The sequence below is a fragment of the Vombatus ursinus genome, unplaced genomic scaffold, assembly GCF_900497805.2.
Source record: "Vombatus ursinus unplaced genomic scaffold, bare-nosed wombat genome assembly UNPS02014779.1, whole genome shotgun sequence".
In the NCBI taxonomy this organism is placed as follows: Eukaryota; Metazoa; Chordata; class Mammalia; order Diprotodontia; family Vombatidae; genus Vombatus; species Vombatus ursinus.
Genome location: NW_020954557.1, coordinates 322,034 through 328,033, shown reverse-complemented (window position 1 = coordinate 328,033; position 6,000 = coordinate 322,034). Strand labels below are relative to the sequence as shown.

Here is a 6,000-nt window from a genome sequence, read left to right as displayed (position 1 = left end):
GACCGCACCCCGACAACTCCCAGCGCTCTCACCGAGGAAGCTGCGCCCGCCCCCGCCCGCTAGTCCAGAGCACCACCCCGCGGCCTCCGCGCCCCTCCTCCCCACGCTCCCCACGTTCCATCCCCGCCACCAAACACACAACTCTCGCGAGACGCGGGCGAGCGGGAGAACGCGAGGCAGGGCTCGGAGAGGAAGGGGCGGGGCACGTGACGGGGGCGATTTGCCTCTGCGCTGGAGCTGGGAGAGGGGCGGGCGCCATTGTGCCTGGTGCAGGCACTTTTTCCGCGGGAGGAGGAAGGGTACGGGGAAGCCGGACGCTACGAGGAGGAGACGGAGACTCGCCCAGCGTCGTGCCTGTTGGGGGCCAGAGGGTTATGTGCGTCGGAGGTAAGCCTTTCTTCGAGCACCCGCGGAGGCCGAAAGGAGAAAAGGGCCTGACGGGTGGAGGGCGCAGGGCCGCTGGGAGGAGGGCGGAGAGCCGACCCCCGATTCCAGGAGGGAGCGGGTCCTGCCACTCCAGAGCCTGGGCGGAGGACCCCCTCGGGCGCGGCTTAGGCCAGACTTTGGGTCAGGCCCTTGAGGCTTGGGGGAGGGGAAGCCCCTAAGCGGCCTGGGAGAGTTCGGGCCCCCCCCCCCCGTGTCTGTGGTTGGGTGCTTTAAGGTCGGGTGGAGAGTTGAGGGGATCTTCGATGGAAAGAATGTGTAGTGTAAGCGTAGAGGAAGGAGGCCGAGGCCAAGTCGGATTTCGGGAGCCCTTTAAAAGGCCTCGGGGGGGGGGGTCGTTTGGAGATGGACCCACCCAGGTGGTCCAATTTTGGGTCGTTACTTGTTGATTAAAAATTGGTCAGAACCGAGTAGGTAAGTGCCTGCAGGTTTTTGAATTAAAGCCAATTCTCTGGAACCTTGTTTTGGTGGGGGGGGAGGGTGTGTGTGTGTGTGTGTAAGATTTTTGTGTTTCTCCCCTGTTTTTACTGGCCGAGGTAAATGCTTCTTTGCTTGTGTGGGATTGTTCTGTAAAGTGTAGTGGAGGGAAAATTTATCCCAAGTGAGGCCACTCCTGCCTTTTGCACCATTTTATAGAACGCTGTACTGCTAGGCCTTTAAATATTTCTTTACGATGCTGTTTTATTTTGGCAAAGGATTGCGTAATAAAGATCAAATTTAATGGTTTATGTAATTTTAATTAACAAATAAAAGATGAGTTTTGGCACAGTTTTCTTTTTTTTTTCCTTACGTGATAAACTGGGCATAAATGGAAATTTCCTGGAGTGGGGGCAAAATAAACTGAGGAGAGAATGTTTGGAGTGATTTATTGCAGATTTTACTTGTGTAATAATAACTCACACTTATATAGCATTTTCAGGTTTACAGGAGACTTTCCTCAATCGTTAAAGTAGGTATCGAAAAATACTAATATTATTTTTCCCATTTTACAGATGAGGAAACTGAAGCTGAGATTAAACTTGCTCTTTTTTTAGAGTTCTTTACACTATTCTGCTATGTAAAGTTAAATGTAGTAGATGCTCTTAATGATGAAATTGAGAGCAAAACTTAGTTTTTTTCTTTTTTTGTGTGTGTGAATTCCTTGGGATCTCTCATTTGCTCACTAGACCTCCAGACTATTTGCCCTTATCAGGAATAGAGATGAGCTATCAGAATTTTAGTTGAGATTTGGTAATAGATGAGAAGTAAATGTATAGATTAAGTGAAACAAAATTATCAGAAGCTGTAGACTTTATTTTAGACTAACATTCAAATTCATCTCTCAGTAGCTTTAATAAGTAACTGGTAGTTAAACTGACTGGTAGTTAAATCTATAATCCATTATAATTCATACTGTTAAAGATTATTAGTTTCTCCACAAAGATCATCTTCCAGAAGTAATCAGTACTACAGTGCCATCCTCATTCTTTGTAAAAAATTTCCATTCCATGGTGTCCCTCTCTGTTCTTAAATTTTGGAAATGGTAATAAATCATGATACGACTTGAATGAAAATAACCAAAGTGAGAGACAGCTTTGTTATTTTACAAATTAATCAGACTTTTTAAGGGCTAGTTTAATTTCATTAGTACATAAACCATATTTATGAAAACATTTTTACCTTTCTACACTCGGATGTGGTCAAAGCTGGTTCTGCTTGCTCCCAAATATATTCCTTTGTTGGCTCTACCAGTTATGCTGCATATGCAGAACAACCGGTTTTTAAGTCACTAAGTTGACACCCGTTTTGGCAGCCATTTTGGAAGAGAGCAGGTTTTTGGATTCTACTGAGAAAAACTAGTTTTATTTCCATTACTATTTGAACATATCTATTTAATATTCTCCTTATGTCTCTAAATATAATGTTAAAATATTTGACATTTATATTTGCAAATTAAAACTCACTTTACAAATGAAAACAAGATGTTTGTTAAATTCTTTTTATTAATTTGGAGTTCATTTGACCTCATCATCAAGAACTTCATTAAATGATCTTTAGGAAGTTTTAAATAGTTTATCTCCATGTATTATATCAGCATCATTTAGAACTCAAAGGAACCTTAGATAATAGTCTTATTTTATGGATAAGGAATCAGATCACAGATCATGGCTGGAAGTGACCTTAGACATCATTTAGATCAATCTCATTTTACAGATGAGAGGTAATTTGTCCAAGGTCACACAGGTAGCAGGTCCTTTGACTCCAAATTCAACACTTTAACCAGTTTTCTTAAGGAAAGTTGCCTGCTCAAAGTAATAGTAAGTAGCAGGGTCAGATTTTGAAACCAGTTCTTCTGACTCCAAGTCTAGTTCTGTTTTTCTGCTGATCTTAATCTGTTAGACTGATGGAATTAAATTTTGCTCACAGGTTTTTATTGGTTCTATACTTTAACATTAAATTACTCCCTCTAATCAATCAGGTATTAAGCATATACTATGTTAAGTGTCCAATACTGCTAAACTTTGTGGTTGCAAATACAATGAATATAATCCCTACTACCAAGGAGCTTACATTCTAATGTAGGAGATGAGTATGCCCTTAGTATATAAATGTATACAGAATAAATATAAAGAAAATTATACAAATAAATGCAAAATAGTTCAAAGATGGGGCAGCTAGGTGGTGCAGTGGATAGAGCACCGGCCCTGAAGTCAAGGAGGATCTGAGTTCAAATCGGCCTCAGACCAAACACGTGACACTTACTAGCTATGTGACCTTGGGCAAGTCACTTGACCCCAGTTGCCTAAAACAAAAAAAAAAAAGTAGTTCAAAGATAAGGTTGTTTGAGAGGAATGGCTCTATCACCTGAAAGGGATCGTGCTTCATGTAGAAGATAGGCATTCAGAACTGAAGACACTGGAGTCTGAATAGGAAAATGAGTGACATGGTGAGATCAACCATTAGGAAACACTTAACTCTTTGTATTACTGTGCTAATAAGACACAAACATAGTGCAAATGTAGTTTTAGGAAAATACAAAAAAGTTTTTGAAGGAGAGGCTCAATGTGCTAAATTTTTACCTTTGATTTCCATTTTGTTTTACCCGGCTTTTATTGAGGCCTTAGTCAGATAGATTAGTAGTTATATTCCTAGGTGGATTATATATGAATTCTTTACAGAAGGAGCTGATGATTCATTTACTTAGTATGAAACAAAAATATTTCCTTAGGGAGAGATATAGAAAGAGAAATGGATTTTGGATTGTTACAAAGCTGTCCTTGGGATCTTTGATACTGGATCGCCTCATACATCCACTTTATATAGAGGCAGGAAGGCGTGGGAGAAAAATTTAGGTTCACTTTATCCAAGGTCAGTTTTTTCATCTACAAAATGAGGATAATCTTTACATTACTAATGTTATAGGGTTGTTAGAAGAAAGTGCTTTGTAAATTTTTCATTCTTATATAGCACTTTATTGATGTAAGTAGCTAACAATTTAATTTACATGGCCCTAAAATATCCCAATTTTACTGAATTGGACTGTACAGTACAGTATTTTTTGTTTAGTCAGGTTCTGTTGTAGGCATAGCTTTAATATTAATAGCTAATTTAATATTTAAATGTTAATAGCTGACATTTATGTAACACTTTAAAGTTTGCATAGAACTTTATATATCATTATATTTGATCTTTGTGACAGCTTTGTGAGGTAGATTTTATTATCCCTCTTTTACGATTGAGGAAAATGAGCTGAGAAAAATCACTTGGCCAGAGACTTACTAGACAGTAACTGGGGCAGGATTTGAACTCAGATATTCTTGACTCCGCTTCCAGCTCTTCAGTCTGCTACACCAGGCAGTCTGAAGACTGCCATATACAGTAGATTGGGAAAATACGATCCATTTTCACCTATATGACAGTGTGTGGAGTTAGGTCATAAGATCATGGTTTTGCTATGTAGGCTAACTATATGACATGGCTTATACTTTTTTATTCTATTTAGTCTTTACTAGAGTTGTATTTAATTAGTTTCACTTCCTTCTTTGGCCAAAGTGGTACAATAAAAAGTAGCACAGTGCTCTGCAAAGGGAATTATTCTAGATAGAAATTGTAGATTTTTGACTATACTTTGTTAATGAACTATGTTGTTAATTTTTTTCCCCTGAAACTGCGTTAAAAACTGTTTCTTGTTTATTGATGATAAAATGGTATAAGCATTGAGGAAATTGTTTTGAGAATTCCTGTTAAGCTGTTTACATTATTAAATTGTACAATTTAATTAACATATGCTCAGGACTGTAAAAACATAAGACTTGGCCTAATGAAAATTAGATGACAGTCCTCAAATAATACTCGTACTTTTGATTTTTTTTTTTTTAAGGGAGTCTGTCTTGGGATTCTTACCTTTAGTAGTTACAGAAAAATAAACACATTTTTATTGTATATAGGGAGCTAGAAGTATCTAGGGAATAGGAGCTAACTGTAAACATGGGTGGGGCCATTGCCATGTTGGTAGTTCGGTTATCTAGTTTATGACTGTTGCGTAAGTCTTGACGTACAGACTGTACATCAGAACAGAACATCCATAGATAACATCCCAGTCACTCTGAACAGGAAGGGGCATTAGAGGTCATTCAGAAGTTACTGTACTTAACTTTTTCCTCTTCTTTTTGTGGTAATAGGAGAGGGGAACATGCATTTATATAATGCTTATTATGTGTCAAATTTTGTGCTAAGAGCTTTACAGATATCTCATTTGATCCTCACAACAGCCTTGAGAGGTAGGTGCTATTATTATCCTCACTTTACAGTTGAGAAATCTGAGGCAGACAGGTTAAATGACTTGCTCAGAGTCATACACCTAGTGTCTAAGGTCAGATTTTAACTAGGGTCTTCCTAACTCCTCTCCCAATACTCTATCCACTGCCCCACTTTGTTACCAATAAAGGAGCAAGATCCCTGGGTTCTTCAGAATGGAAGTAGGTGCGAATATTGGGAAGGGGAAAAAAGAACTCCCTTTGGATTTGAAGACAGATTTGTTATCCTGTAAGAGAGATGCTACACTTTTCAAAAGTAGTAGAGCATACAAGGTCAGGCTTATGATGTGCTCAGGGCAGACCCCCACCCTTGGGGAGAAGGGAGATACGAGTCTCAAACTTCTGTAGTTCCAGAATATGCAGAGGCCATCCTAATTTGGGAATGGGCTTTATCCATCATGCTTCAGTGTCAATTAATTTAAATGGTTCTAAGGATTTAGAACTGAAAAGACCTTGGAGGTCATCCACCTTGACCCCTTCATTTTATTAATGAAGAAACCTAAGTCCAGGGAGGAGCAAATGACATACCTAAAGTTATGCAAACTGTAGTAGAACTGTAGTTTAAAACCAGATCCTCTGACTCCAAATTATGAACAATTATCTTATCCTAGACCTGAATTGTAATCTTTATTTGAGCCTATCACAAAAAGATCTTAGGATATTTTGTGATTAAAAATTTAAAGTAAAATAGGAGACGCTGAGGATGAAATAGTAAGGCATTAGGATCATAGGATCTTTAGTTGAGCACTTTATACTTGAG

At 39.2% G+C, this 6,000-nt stretch overlaps 1 protein-coding gene across 6 annotated transcripts in view; it reads left to right on the top strand.

Moving 5' to 3' along the window:
• Positions 1-228: 228 nt before the first annotated feature.
• The window catches only part of LOC114045901 (E3 ubiquitin-protein ligase MARCH7-like), a 51,599-nt gene continuing 45,827 nt past the window's right edge, over positions 229-6,000 (top strand). For 4 of the 6 annotated variants that reach the window (XM_027866091.1, XM_027866090.1, XM_027866088.1 and 1 more), the window contains exon 1: positions 304-387. The gene's annotated coding sequence lies outside the window, so the exon portion shown is untranslated. Of the gene's footprint in view, positions 388-6,000 lie in introns of all 6 variants that reach the window. The other 2 variants (XM_027866092.1, XM_027866093.1) reach the window with 2 other exon arrangements.